Source organism: Hyla sarda, chromosome 7 (genome assembly GCF_029499605.1).
Source record: "Hyla sarda isolate aHylSar1 chromosome 7, aHylSar1.hap1, whole genome shotgun sequence".
NCBI classification, from domain to species: domain Eukaryota; kingdom Metazoa; phylum Chordata; class Amphibia; order Anura; family Hylidae; genus Hyla; species Hyla sarda.
This window is the reverse complement of record NC_079195.1, coordinates 105,949,573-105,971,226: the sequence shown is the minus strand read 5'-3', so window position 1 is coordinate 105,971,226 and position 21,654 is coordinate 105,949,573. Positions and strand designations below refer to the sequence as shown.

Here is a 21,654-nt window from a genome sequence, read left to right as displayed (position 1 = left end):
TTACCAACAGATTAGGTACTTTATATTCAATGGCTAATAAAAATGCTCCATGTCTGCTGATGTAAATATTCCATGTGTGATGGTTTGTAGATATAAACCCTACGTTTTCTGAGCTGGTATACTTTATCTACACAAGGGTAATCTGATCGGTATCCTAGACACTGAACTCAAGAGGAAATTTGCTAACACTTTCTAAGAAGGAAATGAGGATTTATCCTGTACGATTTTATCAATAAAGGGGTACTCACCTGGGCAGCATTCGGAACTTAATGTTCCGATTGCTGTTTCAGCTCTGCGGGGGGGGGGCGGTCATGCCCCTTGTGACATCACAGCCACGCCCCCTCAGTGTAAGTCTATGGGAGGGGGCGTGGCAACTGTCACGCCCCCTCCCAGTGACTTGCATTGAGGGGCGTGGCCAAGATGTCACAAGGAGTGTGGCCGACCCCGCAGCGCAAAAACATTCCAAAAAAATTGCTTGCGTGAAAGAAATTTATCAACAGGCTGAAACCAGTTGATAAATACATTGCACATAAGCAAAAAAATTGTAAGAAAAAAAATAACTAAAAAAAAAAAAGGAATGCATAAGCAAACATTGATAAATGTCCCCCTAAATGTTTACTTTCTTTTTCCACTCCGGTGATAGGCAAAAACCTCTTCTCCACTCCATGCTGAATGTATGGGCACAGATTTGCCTACAGGGAGTCAGAGGAGTCAGCTTATGTATATGGCAGGCTGTAGGCTAATCTGTACTGCAGGCTCTGGCCAGAATTAGTCTACTTCCCCTGCTGGCATTTGACAATATAGTTTCTACTTACCGTACTTGCACTAAAAAGCCTTCTCAGCTATACCAACATGTTAGGCTCAAACCACGTTTTCTCTTTCACAGGTATCAGTCCATTGGCATCCCGCCAAGAGGGGGACGACACCTTATACTGTGGTGGATAAGTAGCAGGCGCAATTCATTTTGATGGCCCGAACAGAGTAAGTGATTTTATGTGGCCCACTTTCTTCTGGTATATGCAGAAGACCACACTACAGAGTCCTGTTGAAATAGACTATTCCAGCAGAAAACAGCCCAAATGGAATCACTGCATTCAGCCACTGAAATGAGTAGCGTGTGCTGCTGTCTGCCACACTATATGTTAACACTAGCTTTTGCCCACGGCTTCGCTCGCGTTAAATTTGGGGTAACATAGATCTACTTTTTACGATCCTATAGTAATGAGTAGGAATTGACCGATTATCGGATTGGCCGATATTCACGATTTTGTAAGTTATCGGTATCGGCATCTAACCTGCCGATAATGCCGATGCTTTAAATCAGTAAACTGCAGCAGCTTTTGCGGGGCCAGAGACCGCCACCCCCCCCCCCCCCGCTTCTCTCCCCCTGCCTGTCCTGGGGTCCTGAGTCCAACCACCGACGCTGTCCGATTGCCTCCCCCAACCTATCCTCTGGTCAGAGACTGCCGCCGCCGCTGCCCCATTGCCTCCCCCATCCCCACTTTTATAATTACCTGTTCCCGGGGTCCGCACTACTTCTGGCTCCGCCGTGTCCTGCGCTGTTGCTGTGCGCTGCACAATAATGAGTGACGTCCTCAACACAACGTCACAGTCAGTGGCTCGGCACACAATGACAGCTCAGGACACCGCCGGAGCCAGAAGTAGCGCGGACCCCGGGAACAGGTAATTATAAAACCAGGGATGGGGGAGGCAATGGGGCAGCGGTGGCGGGCTCTCTGGCCAGAGGATAGGCAGGGGGAGGCAATCGGGCAGCGTCGGTGGTTGGACCCCAGGACAGGTAGGGGAAGAGAAGCTGGTGGCGGCGGCGGTCTCTGGCCCCCGCAAAAGCCGCTGAAGTTCATTGATTTAAAGCGCCCGTTTTAAATAACTGATCTGCAGCGGCTTCTGCGGTGCCAGAAACAGTTTATCAGGGTATACCCACACATACACACGCACCCTCATTTTGCCAAGGATATTTGGGGGGGGGGGGGGGGGGAATTAAAATGCACGGAATATCAGTATAAGTTATCGGCTATCGGTCTTAAAGTTCCCAGGTTATCGGCTCTAAAAAAAAAAATCTATAATCGGTCGATCCCTAGTAATGAGGCCGCTCTGGGTAAAGTCTACGGGTATCCAAACAACCCGAATTCTAACAAACATTACATCTGCTGTTTTGATGCACTAAAGTAATTGTCCCCGTTACTATTGTGGGACATAATGGAAAACTCTTCCCAGTTAGCTACTACATGGCTAACGATTTGCTCGCGAACCTCCCTGGCCATCACTTGTGTGTCATACAATATATAAGAAATGGCCCGAAACTAACCGGCTCCATCTCCAATTACAGGAATAATGTTGTGGGGAACCATAGTCCCATCTATTTTCAACAATTCTACATTCAAACTAAAAAGGTAAATTATAGTCAGAATAAAGAAAGAAAAAAAGGGGGAACCCGCCTTCTCGCGCTGCTTATATACTGTCCAGGTGCAGGGCGTGCACATTTTTTTGTTTTGTGATCGATTTTTCGGAGGATTATTATGTAGATACAGAGTTACAGACAGATTTTTTTATTTAAGAGTAATGGTGCAAATTTTCAAATTCAAAAATCAACCTAATCTCAATTCATAAAAACTTTGAACCCCCTTCAAGGGTGGAATTTTAGAAAACGTTAAAACTTCTTTATCTCTAATTGTTAGCCTAAAAACAAAGATTCATGCAAAGTTTCATGCTTCTAGCCAGCAGATACCTGTAACAGACAGCTTAAATCCAGTGTTAATCGACCCTTACTGCAGATGTTCTGCGTCTTCACTGCCAACCAGGGTAGGAAACTATTCCTGTTGTACGCTTTGCAGTGAACTACTTCGAGGTCTGGCTTTGGGGAGGGTGACTGAGTATGTGTGTGTTCACCATCATTCAGCTAAGTAGGTGGACGACCACATAACTATATGCTTTAACACTAGGTAGTGCCATACTATGTAAGTAAGTGTCATAACTTTTCAATAAAGCCAACAGATTAAACAGATGAAGAGAAACAAAAAAGGGGCAGATTTCAAAACCTGTCCAGAGGAAAAGTTGCTGAGTTGCCCATAGCAACCAATCAGATCACTTCTATTTGTGAAAAGGCCTCTGATTGGTTTATATGGGCAACTCAGCAACTTTTCCTCTACACAGGTTTTGATAAATCTCCCCCAAATAGTTTAGAATAAAAAATAGTAACTCCACCACAAGTTAAAATAAAGTCATTCACACAGTACATCTGTACAAAAAAGTATAAAATCACCCACCCCAATTTTTTTTTTGCTATTTTCTATTTCTTTGCACCCCACTACTCTATCTGCAGCTGTTTTGCAGGAAGACAGAAGCAATTGCACCAATAGGTCTTTGGAAAGCGGTATACAACAGTCTCCTTTCCCCGGTGCTTCATAAAAAGTAGTACGTCCTCCAGCGTACCCATCCTGCTGTCCCAAGAAGTACGTCTGCCATGCAGTATCTTCACTGTGAATGCTGCTGCTCATGTTCCTCTAACAAGCAAAGTAGTATGAGGAGAGGTGTATTAGTAAGGGACGCTATCACAATATCTCTGCAAAGGAAAATTTTTGTATTAGGATATGTTCATACAATGTAATTTCTGTGCCTATTTCCACATTAGAATTCAGCACAGAGTTTCTGGCGCAGAAATTCAAATGCTGGTGCCAAAAAAAAGAACAGGCATGTTTATTCTTTCTGCGGGGTCCGCACAGAAATGCATTGCCGTCTATGAGATAGCGCATTTCTGAGCAGTCCAAGCTACAACATGTTCTGCTGGTGCTCCGTACATAATATTTCCGTGCGGACATTCCACCATGTGGACATAGAGACAGTTTAAATTTAAAACTTAATTGCGATTCTATTGGATTTTAAAATAAAATTTTTAAAGCCAGTCAGGTGTTCCATTTACTGCTTAGCAAACAGTAAAGATGACAAACGGGATGTGTACAAGCCCACAACATGAAAGTAATAGCCAGGTTGGGCTCTTTCCAGAGATGTGTATCTTTCTCAGTAATTGTTGTTCGTGTGTAGACTGCTAATGACTTCTACTGTTCTTCTCAAACAATACTTGCGTGTGAAAAAAAAGCAGTTACCACCGACCATAAAGTGAAATTGCACCATAGTGCTTTCATCATAAGATCACTTACCAGACATCACATGGACACCTCATGTTCCCACACACAAGAACAATTCTCTGGATTAAAACCAGAAATCCCTTTGTTACTTCTGAAAAACATCTGTGGACATTACATAGCTCCATTACCAAAAAGATTCAACTTCAGCCTACAAAATGTGGGCACTGCCTAATATCCCAAGGAACAATAATTTTGGGGACAGCAAATAGTCATGGCCGTAAATGTTGGCAACCCTGAAATTTTTCGAGAAAATGAAGTATTTATCACAGAAAAGGATTGCAGTAACACATGTTTTGTTATACACGTTTATTCCTTTTGTGTGTATTGGAACTAAACCAAAAAAGGGAGAAAAAAAAAAAGCAAATTGGACATTATGTCACACCAAACTCCAAAAATGGGCTGGACAAAATTATTGTCACCCTTAACTTTAATATTTGGTTGCACACCCTTTGGAAAAAATAACTGAAATCAGTCACTTCCTATAACCATCAATAAGCTTCTTACACCTCTCAGCCGGAATGTTGGACCACTCTTCCTTTGCAAACTGCTCCAGGTCTCTTATTGGAAGGGCACCTTTTCCTAACAGCAATTTTAAGAACTCTCCACAGGTGTTCAATGGGATTTAGATCTGGACTCATTGCTGGCCACTTCAGAACTCTCCAGCGCTTTGTTGCCATCCATTTCTGGGAGCTTTTTGATGTATGTTTGGGTTCATTGTCCTGCATGAAGACCCAAGAGCTCAGATGCAAACCCAGCTTTCTGACACTGGGCTGTACAGTGCGACCCAAAATCCGTTGGTAATTCTCAGATTTCATGATGCCTTGTACACATTCAAGGCACCCAGTGCCAGAGGCAGCAAAACAACCCCAAAACATAATTGAACCTCCCCCATATTTCACTGTAGGTACTGTGTTCTTTTCTTTGTAGGCCTCATTCCATTTTCGGTGAACAGTAGAATGATGTGCTTTACCAAAAAGCTCGATCTTGGTCTCCTCTGTCCCCAAAACATTTTCCCAGAAGGATTTTGGCTTACTCAAGTTCATTTTGGCAAAATGTAGTCTTACTTTTTATGTGTGTCAGCAGTGGGGTCCTCCTGGGTCTACTGCCATAGTGTTTCATTTCAATTAAATGTCAACGGATAGTTTGGGCTGACACTGATGCTCCCTGAGCCTGCCGGACAGCTTGAATATATTTGGAACTTGTTTGGGGCTGCTTATCCACCATCCGGACTATCTTGCGTTGACACCTTACATACATTTTTCTCTTCAGTCCACGCCCAGGGAGATTAGCTACAGTGCCATGGGTTACAAACTTCTTGATAATTCTGCGCACTGTGGACAAAGGCAAATCTAGATCTCTGGAGATTGACTTGTAACCTTGATATTGTTCACACAATTTTTCCACAATTTTGGATCTCAAGTCCTCAGACTGTTCTCTTTTTTCTGTTGTTCATGCTTAGTGTGGCACACACAGACACACAATGCATAGACTAAGTGAACGTCTCATTTTTATCTGCTTTCAGGTGTGATTTTTATATTGCCCACAGCTGTTACTTGCCCCAGGTGAGTTTAAAGGACCATCACATGCTTGAAACAATCTTATTTTTCCACAATTTTGAAAGGGTGCCAATCATTTTGTCCAGACCATTTTTGGAGTTTGGTGTGGCATTATGTCCAATTAGATTTTTTTCCTCCTTTTTTTGCTTAGTCCCAATACACACACAGGGAATAAACATTTGTATAGCAAAACATGTGTTACTGCAATCCTTTTCTGTGAGAAATACTTCATTTTCTTGAAAAATTTCAGGGGAGCCAACATTTACGGCGACGGGCAACTGAACATTTACCTCTGAGGAAGTTGCCGACGGGCAACGGAACATGTGGGGTTCAGGGGGGCACCTGTATGTTTATCCTCCATATGTTGTCCCTAGCCCTCCTCTCTCAGTCTGAATCAGGTTGTATGTATTACCATTGTTGTGTTTACAGGTTTAAACATTTTCAGTATTTGTGAACTGAGTCAGGATTTATATGTGATTGTGCACCTTAAATTTGTGATCTTGATTAGGGCTATGAGATTACACTGATTACAATTGACTGTGCAGGTGTCCCGGGAGTGGTCTCCCTTTTTATAGGGGGATCCCCCCTGTTGTGCAGTGGCCTTTTGTGCCTTTTAGTGTTTTTAAATGTTCTTGTCTGCTTTAAATTATGTGTGTTAATAATAATAAAATCATGTCTTTAATTGCATTTGAATAGTGGGTGTGCGCTTCTTTTGTATATCATCTATTCTTCTGTGGTATTATGTTACAGTATTGATATATGTAGCAGCACCCCATGAGTCCATATAGTTGCTGAGCCCGCTTGAGTTTGCTTGTGTGGACTATTTAAAGGGGTACTCCGGTGAAAACCTTTTTTCTTTTAAATCAACTGGCTCCGGAAAGTTAAACAGATTTGTAAATTACTTCTATTAAAAAATCTTAATCCTTTCTGTACTTATTAGCTGCTGAATACTACAGAGGAAATTCTTTTCTTTTTGGAATGCTCTCTGATGACATCACGAGCACAGTGCTCTCTGCTGACGTTATTATAATGTTATCCTTAATGGGATTTGAACCCAAGGCCCCAGCACTGCAAGGCAGCAGTGCTAACCACTAAGCCACCATGCTGCCCTCAGCATACATCTGCTATGCACAGTTGCTAAAATGGACAGAGATGTCAGCAGAGAGCACTGTGCTCGTGATGTCATCGGTGTTCCAAAAAGAAAGGAATTTCCTCTGTAGCATTCAGCAGCTAATAAGTACTGGAAGGATTAAGATTTTTTAATAGAAGTTATTTACAAATATGTTTAACTTTCTGGCACCAGTTGATTTAAAAGAAAAAAAGGTTTTCACCAGAGTACCCCTTTAACGACGCAGGACGTATATTTACATCCTGCGCCGCCTCCCGCGATATGAAGCGATGTGCGGTATTAACCCTTTAGAAGCGGCGGTCAAAGCTGACCGCCGCTTCTAAAGTGAAACTGAAAGTGACACGGCTGCTCAGTCGGGCTGTTCGGGACCGCCGCGGTGAAATCGCGGCGTCCCGAACAGCTGACCGGACACCGGGAGGGCCCTTACCTGCCTCCTCGGTGTCCGATCGACGAATGACTGCTCCGTGCCTGAGATCCAGGCAGGAGCAGTCAAGCGCCGATAATGCTGATCACAGGCGTGTTAATACACGCCAGTGATCAGCATAGGAGATCAGTGTGTGCCGTGTTATAGGTCCCTATGGGACCTATAACACTGCAATAAAAATGTAAAAAAAAAAAAGTGTTAATAAAGGTCATTTAACCCCTTCCCTAATAAAAGTTTGAATCACGCCCCTTTTCCATAAAAAAAATAAAACAGTGTAAAAAAATAAATAAACATATGTGGTATCGCCGCGTGCGTAAATGTCCAAACTATAAAAATATATCATTAATTAAACCGCACGGTCAATGGCGTACGCGCAAAAAAATTCCAAAGTCCAAAAAAGCGTATTTTGGTCACTTTTTATACCATTAAAAAAATTAATAAAAAGTGATCAAAAAGTCCGATCAAAACAAAAATCATACCAATAAAAACTTCAGATCACGGCGCAAAAAATGAGTCCTCATACCGCCCTGTACATGGAAAAATAAAAAAGTTATAGGGGTCAGAAGATGACATTTTTAAACGTATAAATTTTCCTGCATGTAGTTATGATTTTTTCCAGAAGTGCGACAAAATCAAACCTATATAAGTAGGGTATCATTTTAACCGTATGGACCTACAGAATAATGATAAGGTGTAATTTTTACCGAAATATGCACTGCGTAGAAACGGAAGCCCCCAAAAGTTACAAAATGGCGTGTTTTTTTTTTCTATTTTGTCGTGCATTTTATGGGTAAAATGACTAATGTCACTGCAAAGTAGAATTGGCGACGCAAAAAATAAGCCATAATATGGATTTTTAGGTGGAAAATTGAAAGGGTTATGATTTTTAAAAGGTAAGGAGGAAAAAACGAAAGTGCAAAAACGGAAAAACCCTGAGTCCTTAAGGAGTTAACAACCGTATGCATTTCATTTGTGGGACCCAAAAGTGTGGTAAACTATGCTTTTTTGTACTGCAAATAAAACCTAAACTAGAGTAAAGCAAAAGGTGCATTGCAATTCATGTTAAAGCCTATAGCCACAAACCAGGAACATCCCAGTATGTGTCAGAATTTCAATGGTATTCCAAAAATATACCTATAGCATACAGTCAAATACATCTGTATTGAGCCTGCATTTGTGTTGCAAAAAGACATTTATTTATTATTATGTATACACGCTAGAAATCACTTTGTGAAAAATTAAAGGAAATCCAAGAGGTTCTTTGGTACGAGAATGTCATCTCAGTGAAAGGATTCAGACGGGTGATACAGAATGTTTACAAACTTTAAAAGGGAAGTGGCATTACCACTTAGTGCCATAAAGCCTTGGAACAAAACAGCAAGCCCCATTCGGGCAGCCTCAGGTTTACAACATGTGGGAATGGCTACTTTAAGGGCAGTTTGTTTAAACTTCTCAACCAGAGCCATTCAGAAAGCTTATTCCAAAAAGAGAAAACCCCAGGAGCCGCATGGAAGTGGAACGTTTCCAAGGTGTAGTAACTTCATCTAAAACACATGCTCACAGCTAATGTATCCTAAGGAATTCCAGCCGCAGCAGCTCCCGGGCTATCCCTCAGCCACACTCACTACATGAAAGATGCCAAATGAGAATGGAAACAGCAGAGAAGCGGCCTCCTGTGGATTTACCACCCCAGAGAGGTTTATAGGTTCCTCCCCAACCCAGGACACAAGGCGAACCACACCAAATGGCTAACAGGGACTGTGGTTTGGGCACAGGGGTGGGGGTGGGGTGGGTTTATGGAAAACATTATACAAGTAGAGCTAAAAGGTATACAGCAGAAATGTGTACAAGCACAAGGCACAAAAGCCACCATGGATGGAATAGTGAAATGTAAAGTGAAGATTCAGCTTGAAATCATTTTATGAGTATTCACACATGCATTTTTGATGCACAGGATTTGAAGCTGCAGTCGCAATATAAACTAAATTACTGAACACATCTTCAAATCTGCAGTTTCAATTCCTGCGCATCAAATATGTGCAGAATACTGTACGTGTGAATACACCCATAATCATAACAGAAACTTAGAGATGAGTGAATCTAAACATTTGCCAATACCAAATGTAATGAATAACCTTTTAATTCAGTTAGTCTTGGAAAAGTCATTCCCCTTTCCAACTGTTCAGATTTCCCAGAGAGGTCTGGATCAAGACAGTCAAGAGTGTATCTCAGCGATTCCCAACCGTGCCATGCCCGGGGTACCGCGACGCTCCAGCAATTTTTAATTGTTATTTTTTTTAAATCTCCATGTGCAGGGGGGGGGGGGGGGCGGAAGCCTGCGTGCACATTGCGTGTACGTGCGCACTGTGTACACAGCGTCCCCCTCCCCCTGCGGCGCCGTGAGTGAGTCACAGGCGTGCAGGCCGGGAAGGGGATATGTAATTGGGATGGTGCGCCGGACCATCCCCCTGGCCCATCTTCCCGGCCCCAGGACCATCCATCCTCCCGACCCCAGGACCATCTTACTGGCCCCCTGCAGAAGGACATTGAAAAATAGCTCAGCTTAAGGTAAATGCACCCTCTACCCTCTGTCACCCCTGTTACCACCTTTAACCCTTGTCCACTTTCCTGTCATCCATGTCCACCTTGTCCGCCCCTGTCACCCATGTTCACCACTTCTCTGTCCCTTTGTCACCCGTTACCTCCTTGTCATTCCTGTCCACCCCTCTGTCACCTCCTACGCCCAGTCACCCATGTACACTCTTCTACACCCATCTGTCTCCCATGTACACCCCTCAACACCCCTGTCACCCATGGACATCTCCATCACCCCCTAAGCCCCCGTCACCCATGTACACTCCTCCACACCCCCAACACCCCTGTTACACATGTTCACCCCTTTGTCACCCCCTAAGCCCCCCGTCACCCATGTATACTCCTCTACACCCGTTACCCATGTACACCCCTCTCACCCCCTACGCCTCCCTGTCACCCATCTGTCACACATGTACACCCCTATCACCCATGTATACTCTTCTACAGCCATCTGTCACCAATGTACACCCCTGTCACCCATGTCCACTCCTCTATACACCAGTCACCCATGTGCACTGCTCTACACCCATCACCCATGTGCACTCCTCTACACCCCTATGTCACCAATGTACACTATTTACACCCCTTTACACCTATACGCCCCTGTATTCCTCTTCACTTGTAAAAGGAGAATCTGGAGACTAATGCAGGAAAAGTGCGGAGCCTAATAGGTTTATTTTGCAGGTTTAACGGTGAAGAATTGCGGCTGGAAGAAATAGTCATGATGGCCCGCAGAAGAGAAGGTAACGACACTGATTTTAGAAGATGTCACTTGTGAGTTGCTGTATAAAACAGCACTGTAATCTACAACAGATAAATTGATGTTGAAATTTCCCCCCCCCAGAGCCGAAAAAAGTTGGGAACCACTGGTCTAACTGAAGATTATGTAAACTGAAAACAGCAGTACAGTCTTGATTGACACAGCATGGATTCTGTAACCTTGTTCTCTGGATAGGTCCTCCCATCCATATCTTAGATGGGGAAATTCATTTCATCCTATGACTACCTATCTTAATTCAATTCCTTACTTGACTTGTGTCTATGCAATGTAGGGTAGATTGTGTCTTGTACTGCAGTTTATTACCATGAAAATTAATGGAATTTTTTTTTCTAATACTAGACAACACCTTTAGGGTAGGGTCATATGTAGCATATTCGTAGCATGTTTACCGCAGTTGATATTCCACTTGTGGATTTTCTGCTGTGAAATTCTGCAAAGGGAAAATCTGCAGGCAGAACCCATTGACTTTAGTGGGTAGCAACATAATCCACTTTGAGTTTTCACTAGGAAAACTCCACAGCAAAAAAAAAATCTACAGGCGGAAATCCCCTGCGGATGTGTTACGTGTGACCTTACCCTTAAAAGGGATTTCTCCATCTTGCAAAATTATCCCCAATCTGGAGAACAGGCACTCGAATCTCCTGTTAGAATGAGGAGGCAGGTCGCACATGCATGTTGCAGCTCCATTTATTTATTGGAGCCACAGAAGCAGCTGAATGCTGTACTCTGCTATCTCAAACATCTCCCATAGAGAATGAATGGAGCGGAGGAGCATGCGTGACTCACTACTCCATAACAACAGGAGACCCAGATCCCTATTAGGCTAAAAGTTTCCAACGCCAGAAAAAAAAAATGCCAGAAAACGTTACAGCATTTTCCTGTGTTTTTGCCTTTGAGTGGAAATAGCATTTTTGGCCCATTTGAAGTTTTTTTTCAAAATTTGTTGGTTACCCAAAATGCAGTAGTGCATTAACGAAATGTATATTTTTTATAAAGAAATTTTTGTAAATTTTTAAACAGGGATCAATTTATGTGGGTGGGCAGGGCACTAAAAATGTAGCCAACAATAATAAAAATGTAGTGTGTGTTTTTTAACTTTTTTTCCTTTATTTTTTAGGTAGTACTACTACTCCCAGCATGGAACACGCTGTTCCATGATGGGAGTAGTAGTTCCTGTACTATTAGACAGATCGCCCCGGGTGTCAGGAGTGCGATTGTCCATAATATAGCAGAGATGAGGAGCGACTCTATACAGTGCTCGCATCTCTGCACTATACACCGGCCAGTGATGTCAATAGAAATTCACCTCACTCATTCATATTTTTCGCCCAGAGTGGGGATTGGCCAGATGGTGGCAGACAAATCACAGCTCTCAGAAAGAAATATGAATGAGTGAGTGGCCGGCCGGAGTACAGAGAAGAGATGCGAGAAGGAGAAAGCCGCTCCGCATCTCAGGGATGAAGGACGATCACAGTGGGTGTCAGGGGTGACACTCGCTTTGATCTGTCCTTAACTGCAGGTACTACTGCTCCTAACATGGAGCACACTCTGCTCCATGCTGGGAGCTGTAGTACCCGCGTTAATAGACAGATCGCAGCAAATGTCACTTCTGACACCCTCTGTGATCCTCCTGTATAATGTATAGATATAGATGCGGGCAGCCGGGTGCTCTTCTATGGTCCCCTGCACTGATTTATATATACACACCTATTCATATTTCCCACAGAGAGTTGTGATTGGCTGTAGCCATCTGGCCAATCACAGCTCTCTGCGGGAAATATGAATAGTGCCACCAACCCGCATCTATACATTATACAGGAGGATCGCAACGGGTGTCAGAAGTGACACCCAGGGCAATCTGTCAATTAGTACAGGTACTACTACTCCCATCATGGAACAAAAAAAAAAAAAAAAAAAACAGGTGGAAAAATAGCCTTGAAGAGATTGCAGGGGGAACCAATGGTAGGACTAGCCCCCCCAATAATAAGGTAGTTTCCAATGCTGCTGCTAGCTTGGGATAACTTTTTTTTTTTGCAAGCTAGGAAAAACCTCTAATATATATGTGATATATTTTCATGCCTTGCCAAAATAATCATTTGAACCAAACTTTTCTTGTCTTGAGTAGAGTTAGGGTATGAAGATAGGAGATAAATGGCTGAGATTCTGTGCGGCCAGCACTGTATTAACCACATAATGCAGACTGGCTTCTACCCTGTGCATGCTGCAATGTTGTATCTGGAACCCTTACAGGACATTGTTAGAAAATTGCCCCAGTCTCAAAAGGACCACACAAGAAGTGTTCTGTGAATAAGACTGTCTTCAAGGTCATGAGTGAAAGGTGGTAAGTGTAAAGTGATACCAATGGCTGAGCAGCGTCAGTGTTCAGGGACAACCTCCATTGACAAGGGGAACTGACACTTTTTTTTGTTTACCGTATATACTCGAGTATAAGCAGAATTTTTCAGCACGATTTTTCGTGCTGAAAACGCCCCCCTCGGCTTATACTCAAGTGAACTCTCCGCCTGTCAATCCCTTCATCAGTGGTCTTTAACCTGCGGACCTCCAGATGTTGCAAAACTACAACTCCCAGCATGCCCGGACAGCCATCGGCTGTCCGGGCATGCTGGGAGTTGTAGTTTTGAAACCTCTGGAGGTCCGCAGGTTGAAGACCACTGCGGCCTTCGTCATCATCCAGACCACACACAGGGACGTTCAATGTCCCTGCGCATGAACGTCCCTGTGCGTCGTCGTCAAGGCAACGTCACTAGTCCGGGGCTGGGCCCGGAGCGGAGAAGATGGCCCCCCGGTGAACAAGGACATCCCGGAACGACTAATCCTCCCCACCGGACAGTCCCTGCAGCATAGATGGCCTGGACCAGCTCACCCTTCCTTCCCACCGAGGGGAGGTGAGTAGAAAAAAAAGGGGAAGGGGGGTCTGGATGATGACGAAGGCCCCAGTGGTCTTCAACCTGCGGACCTCCAGAGGTTTCAAAACTACAACTCCCAGCATGCACGGACACCCGATGGCTGTCCGGGCATGCTGGGAGTTGTAATTTTGCAACATCTGGAGGTCTGCAGGTTGAAGACCACTGATTAAGGGATTGACAGATGTGATGATGAAGGGGGGATGATGATATGGGGGGGGGGGGAGGATGATGTATTTCCCACCCTAGGCTTATAGTCGAGTCAATAACTTTTCCTGGGTTTTTGGGGTGAAATTAGGGGCCTCGGCTTATATTCGAGTATATACGTTACATAGTTACATTTACATGAGGAAAAAACAACAACATTCTGAGTAAAAAAAAAAATGAAATCTCAACTGTTGTTTTACGATAGGTTATAACACAAGTCTCAAGTCAGGAATGAGAACAGATCCTCTGCACATACAGCAATTCTTGGCACAAAAGTGAAATTGGCCAACCATAGCGATAACCTGCTTCTGCCAGGATGTGGGAGAAATGTTTTCAACCTTCAAAAGTCTTCCCAGCACCATTGTAGTGTATATGAGACTGCGAATATTCCTGAAAACATTCATTCAGTTATCATGTGAGAATCTCAAGGCAGATATTGGCGGGGGGGGGGTTGAAATCATATATACTCAAATTTCAGGAATCTCTGCAGCTATTCTATATCTTTAGCATAATGACTTTATCAAGAAATCATTTCCATTTGTGAACTTGTCACATTGAAACAGCTGGACAAAGTAATGTACTCCGCTTTATTATTACAGAGAGAGAGAGAGAATGTCAGTTCTTGGGTTACATACTTCTCAATTACATTCTGCAATATGAAGCATACAATGTAATACAAAAGACTCTCACCCAAACTGAACCGCTGGAGACTCGTGATACGCTCCAATGTGGCGCAATTCATTTGTAAAATGAAATGTCATAAAATCGCCTTCAGGAAACAGCAACTAAAACGGAACATTAACTATTTTTAGGGCATTAAAGCTATAAACACGTGTAAATACTCCCGGCTAAACCTGGATTGGATGTAACACTATAGTTAGTATCTGTAAACCTCAGAAGTTTCCCTCTTGGACTGTGGCCAGTACAATGACGGAACATAAGTTAGAAGTAAACACAGGCAACATTTAGGAAAATAGCTTAGTGCCCATGCAAAAGGACAACAGATTATGTTGGTAAACAAAAGGATTGGGCATGTTGAATTTTTAACACCCAAACCTTTTTGTCCCCTTTGTAGGGCTGGGCGGTATACCGGTTCATACTGACGTTTTTGTGCTGCAGGATATGAATTTTAACCCATATAGCAATACAGGTGGAATGAATGAATTATCAGCCCAGCACTGCGCTGTCCCCATATCAGGGAACTAATCATGTGACCCGTGAGCGCTGTTCTGCCCCCCCCCCCAATTAATTATTAGCCCAGCGCTGTCCCCATCGGGGCACTACTCACATGTCACCCGCAAGTGCTGCCCTCCTCGTCCTCCTGTTTGTTTCGGCCGCCGACACTCTATACCAGTGGTCTTCAACCTCCAAATGTTTCAAAACTACAACTCCCAACATGCCCGGACAGCCATCGGGTGTCCAAGCATGCTGGAAGTTGTAGTTTTGAAACCTCTGGAGGTCCGCAGGTTGAAGACCACTGCGGCCTTCGTCATCATCCAGACCCCCCCCCCTCCCCCCTTTAGTTTTCTACTCACCTCCCCTCGGTGGGAAGGAAGGGTGAGCTGGTCCGGGCCATCTATGCTGCAGGGACCGTCCGGTGGGGAGTATTAGTCGTTCCGGGATGTCCTTTTTCACCGGGGGGGCCCTCTTCTCCGCTCTGGGCCCGGACTAGTGACGTTGCCTTGACGACAACGCACAGGGACGTTCATGCGCAGGGACGTTGAACGTCCCTGTGTGTGGTCTGGATGATGACGAAGGCCGCAGTGGTCTTCAACCTGCGGACCTCAAGAGGTTTCAAAACTACAACTCCCAGCATGCCCAGACAGCCGATGGCTGTCCGGGCATGCTGGGAGTTGTAGTTTTGAAACATCTGGCGGTCCGCAGGTTGAAGACCACTGCTCTATACTGTATCCCTATGCCCGGGCTGCAAAAGGTAAACAAAATAAACTTTAAACTCACCTTCCCCGTCGGTCCGGACCAGCTTCCAAGGGAATGGAACGTCGGAAAGACGTCAGCCTATCACCGGCCGCAGCGATGTTCCGCCTCGGCTGGTGATAGGTTGAGCGCACTGTCATGTAAGAAGCCGGCTACTTACATGACAGTGCGCTCAGTCTATCACCAGCCGAGGCGGAACATCGCTGCGGCCGGTGATAGGCTGACGTCTTTCCGACGTTCTCACCTCCAGGAAGAGCGCAAAGCCAAAGTAGGAACACGCGAGGAGAGCAGCGTTTGTGGGTGACGCGAGTAGTACCCCGATAGGGCTAATAATTTTATTTTATTTTTTGGGGGGGGGGGGGGGGGGGAAGAGATACCGTTTTATACCGTGGAACCGCCATAAGTTACAAAAATACCGCCCAGCCCTACCCCTTTGAAGATCCCTTTCTCTCCTCTCTCTCCCCATTGAAAACACATGAACGCTCGGCCAAGTGAGTTTGTGCATGAGTAATATGTGTCAGACAAGCAAATGTTCAGACAACAGATATGAGTATGCAATGGTATCTTTAGACAGAGAGTGATCCCTTTTGGACACATGGACTGAAGTAAATGGTGAGAACCTGCACACCGCTACAGAATATGTAGGGACCATGTAAGTAGAAAAAACAGAAAAGGAAACCAATATATAAAGTTAAATCCACAAATAGGGTGAGGAATAGTGGGGAACTTTGATGTTTTGCGAAACTTAGATCGTCATAATAGTAAACACATTTTGCAATGTACAATGTCGAAAGTAGTAACGCGGAGCACTCACCAGGATTTATATTTTAAAATTTTTAGGGAGTATAATACAGCATGAAAACATTGAAGAAAAGCCACATCGAGTTAAGTATCAGTCGCAAAGTAGTCTCAGGAAAATTTGATTCACATGTTCATACTTTTTAATAGGCTACATTAAAGTACAATCCCCTGGGCTGTAAGCTGTACCAAGACTGTGTGATCTAATCAGATGGCTTCCACGAGGAGTACACATTAGAAACATAGCCTGTGGGGAAGGTCTACGTGGTGGAAGGGGTTATTAGCATAGTCACAGCGGAGGATGTACAATTAGCAGATCTCTATGGCAGCAATTCAAAAAAAGGTGCAGCCCTCTCCTACAGTAAACACAGTTTGACACTTCTTTTTATAACCTGTAGGAAATGCGCCCCAAGGGTAAATGTGGTATAAAGTGCTGCAGAATTTGGCCTTCAGAAACTCAATGCGCCGATACTACTCAGGGGAAATTGACATTTGTGCCAGATATCCTAACCCTATTGAACTAGTACAAAGTCAAATTATTTTTAATTACTTTGAAACCTAAAAAAAAAAAATGCAAATGAGATTCAACTTTCCACCACAGATCAGTCCATACATGGAATTTAATGTAAAAATTAAATGTAACCACCTTTTTGTCAAAACATCTGTCCGTATAACAAAATAAATATCTGGCTTATGAAGAATGAATGTTTATTTCCCTCTGGAAATGCCAGCCCCAGGACAGTTTATGAAAGCGTCTGGCTATACTGGGCAGAACTCCTGTAGCTGTAAATGTAAATATATAATAGGAATAGATGAGAAGATTAGAGTTGAGCGAACTTACAGTAAATCGCTCGTAGCGAACCCCGCAGGTCAGCTGTTGATTACTTTAGTCTGCGTAAATTAGTTCAGCTTTCCAAGGGCTCTGGTAGCCTGGAAAAGTCCGGGATGACAGTCTTAGGTCTCCTAGGTCTCTATCCACATTTTCCAGGCAACTGGAGCCCTTGGAAAGTGGAAATAATTTATGCAGACTAAAGTAATCAACAGCTGAGCTGCGGGGTTCGCTACGAGCCAATTTACTGTAAGTTCACTCAACTCTAGAGCATTAAAAAGGGATATTCACTCAACCACATTAAACCTGGAACATCCACTTATATACAGACTTTACTCAGTACTCACTAGGGATGTAACCAACAAGCACACTCAGAAACCCACCATCAGAGAACACATTGGCCGACATGTATCATTGTGTTTACTCCTTTTTTTTTCCCTGTCTATATTTGGCGCTATTTTGGTGCAAGTGCCTTTTTTTTTTGCACCTTTTGGTTTACACATTTCTGCTGATTTTGAGTTCTCCACCGATTTTGGCAACACACATGATATGGATGGATATTATGAACTGCACCTTTTCAAAAACAAAAAAAGTCGTAAAACCACAGAAAAGACTCTAAATTACACCAGCCCAGCTTAGCTTTTTGGTGTAGGTGAAGAGTGGAATTTCAGAAAATGTGACCTGCAAAAAATGTATCAAATGCTCTGTGACCATTTAATAAATCTGGTGCTCCTACACATTACCAGCACACAAAACAAAGGTGTAGAAAAATGCTTCACTAACACCTACAATGATAAATGCCCCCCCATTATTCAAGACATGGAGGGACTGACCAAAATGGTGCTTTTGGCAACCTGTTGGTTAAATCCAGGCTTAGAAAAATGGTGGCATCTAATATAGCCACCCTATTTAAGTCCTAGCCCTGGAAATACATGTCAGTGCTATTTAAACATTACAGTTGTCATACGAGTGGTGACTTTTGGGTAAGTAGAATAAGTTATGAAGCGATACAAGAGATCTGCCCTTCAGAAATATGGAACAGCCTTGCTAGAAGCTTTACCAGAATCAGATATAGAATATGCTCCATACACATCCCAACAAGACTCTTGTCTCTACATACTATACTTTAAAAAAAATACATTTAAATAAAAATGCAAAAAATAAGATAAAAGCAAAGTCCTGAAATCCTGCCTTATTCAAGAGGTTTAGGCGGACTTCGTATGAAGGCTAATGTAATTCACCCAAGACTACGCTATTTGTTCCAAAAGCCTGTGAAACAGAATGGAAACAAAAATACACTATCTGGTTACTGGCTCCCAGCGAGCGCACATACTAAACCAGTCTTCAGGGAACACATAATTAAGAGATCACAAACCGGAGTCCCAAGGCTGACCGACAACCTGACCCACGTGACTGCGAGTCGGAGGTAAAGAAAACACGCTTTATGCAGTGATCACAATGACATTACATATGGACTATGCTACAGATTCTCAGGAAAATAAATAAAAAGGATCTTCATTATTGAAGTTCACAAACCAAGGGATTTGCACGAATGTCTATACATTAGCATTACTAAAGGTGTTTCCAGACCTAGTTGAGCCGCATATCATGATAGTAGAAACCCCCTGCCTACCTGAGTACATTGTACAATAGCCACGATTTACACATAAAAAGGAAGATAATGTTCTCAATTGTAATGTTAATGAAGATATAGACATGTGGAAGGACAGCAGGAGAGGTGGATGTGACACCCAGCGTCAAAGTAAACATGTGACAAGTCAGAGATATCGCCAGAATACAGGGTGCAGAAGTGACTGTTAACACGTATTAGGTTGAACCCCATAACTGTCAGCAGGTCCACAGGCCCTCCACCATTTACCCCATCCATCAAAACCTGTTTGCATTGTCAGTCAAGTGAAATGGGCAAGTGTTCAGGTGACCTTAGTCAACAGGCTATGAAAAATACATACACAACTAACCCATGAAAGACAAGAACTGCTAGTGGGAACTGAACGAAAACAGCGCTTACGTGCCCTGGTGGGGGTTTCATCATCAGGACATCCATCACTCCTAACAAGTGTCTAGAACATATCACTTCAGTTATTTTATCTCACTTCCCTAGTCCATTAAAACTATTTGTGGAAAGGGAGACGAGACAGCTAAATAACTTTCCGCCCACCATTATTAAACATCTATAGCCCCAGACAGCTCTGCTGACAAACTGCAGGATCACTGACGTAAAGACCAAATCTCCCTCCCACTTATTACACATCTAAGGGTTCATTCACAATGCAACTGTGTGATACGGAAGCCGGACCCGAGCCACAAAGTCATTTAAATAAGCCAGACGGATAGAGACTCCGATCGGCTCATTTTCGCACCACATAAGTTTTACTGTCGGACTAAAAACCGTGGCAGACTACGGTTTTCAGTCAGTCAACAAAACCGGATATGGTGCAAAAATGAGCCAACTGGAGTCACTATCTGACGGGACTGGCTCATTTAATTGAATGGGATGTGGTGCAGGTCCGGTGGGAATACGGCTGTGGACGGTTCTTAAAATTTCCTTGCCGGATCCAGCGACCGTACCCGACAATCGCAGTGTCAACGTAGCCTTAGTAACATCTTAAAAGGGGATACTTCGCTGCTCAGCATTTGGAACAAGCTGTCCTGAACGCTGGAGCTGGGAGCTCGTGACATCATAGCCCTGCCCCCACATCATGCCCCGCCCCCTTAATGCAAGCCTATGGGAGGGGGCGTGACATTGTCACGCCCCCTCCCACAGACTTGCATTGAGGGGGCGGGGCATGATGTCATGAGGCGGCAGGGCTATAACGTCACGAGCTCCCGGCTACAGCGTTCAGAAGAGTTTGTTACAAACGATGAGCAGCGGAGTACCCCTTTAATAACGGGGATCCTAATAAAGTGGAATTAAAGATTGAGACATATAAGCTTCAGTTAACACGTGGCCATTATGTGAAATGTTGCAAAAAAAAAAAAATGGCACACTTTAGTAAACTTTAGAGTTGTTTACACCAAAATAATGCCCAACATCTACAATATAGCATAGTATAATACACTCTTATTCTGTTTCCAATAAAACCTGAAGTTTTGAATTTCGAAAAACTCAAGAGAAGGATTAAATATGACACAGTTCCTTTTCTCCAATTTTATCATCATAGGGTTACTGGAAAAAATGTAGGACTTGGGTGTAGGACCGGCATTGTCGGGTGTCTTATTTTCGTATGGACTTTTAATGTAATTTGGTTTTCTCAAACCTTTAGCACAGGGGTCAAAAGGTATGAACTTCAGCGATGAAGTCCTGGAAAGTCAATACAGTGAAGACACAAAGCTTTCACTTGCCAAGATGGGAAGCTCAGCTTTAATCATCCAGGCAAAACATACATATGTGACGTTCAATTGCAAATCCTCTTCTTCATAATAAGCCGCATATAGAGGCCGCCGTGAAAGAGCTGAACCACATGCTATAAGGAAAACAGATCCCGTTTAATAAGCGGGAGGCTTGTGACATTCTGGAATAATCTGGGGGCAGGCAGGTCTTCAGTGGAATGCTTTTGGAAATAAAATGTTAACATCACGATAATTATATTTACACTTCCACCCATCCCTCCGAGATGAATGTTGGTACAAGGTCAATCTCTTCTAAAAAGAAGGTCACCACTTTGGTTAGCATATTTTTACAATTATACATGGACGGTCTGAGACTCCTTTATCCTGTGCAATTTTCAGACCTAAATTATAATGACTGCATTCCTCAAAACTCCCTAGGGGGCTAAATGAGGGGCGGTGCCCGAAAATCTTCACCGGTTGTGCCTCAAGTGCACATAGGACAAGTGATTACTATATGATATCAGGTAGGTCATAAAAACATCAGTCGAGTTAAGCAGTAATTACACCTCCCCTTCTTTTACTTTGCTGTCGATCTTCATCACCATCGTCATAATGTGGAGGGCACAAATAGGAAATAGTTCCAGATTTGTCTATTTTTGCCTATTTTGTACTTTTCGTGATCCTCTAAGGACTGTTAATAATAGTATATGAAATGTGGCCAGTGACCTTTTATATTATAGAAAAGGGATACACTGCTTTTGCTTTTCTCTTCACATGGTATAATTATGTTTACTTATAAGATATCCTTATAGCTAAATACTTTACTAAGGACAAACAAATCCCAGGAGACAGGTACCCAATGCATCTAGAAACCTGTTGGCAGCTACTCATATTTAGGTATACTTTTCATTCTATCAATCTCCTGGCACCTGGAGCGGACAAACTGGCTCCTGAAGTCTACT

The 21,654-nt window shown here is 43.4% G+C and overlaps 1 protein-coding gene across 4 annotated transcripts in view; it reads right to left on the bottom strand.

Moving 5' to 3' along the window:
• The window catches only part of STOX1 (storkhead box 1), a 64,654-nt gene that overhangs the window by 17,212 nt on the left and 25,788 nt on the right, over window positions 1–21,654 (bottom strand). The window contains exon 1 of one of the 4 annotated variants that reach the window (XM_056530320.1): window positions 2,747–2,839. The exons of the other annotated variants lie outside the window; for them this stretch is intronic. The gene's annotated coding sequence lies outside the window, so the exon portion shown is untranslated. Of the gene's footprint in view, window positions 1–2,746; window positions 2,840–21,654 lie in introns of those variants that run through there. 4 annotated transcript variants of the gene reach the window in all.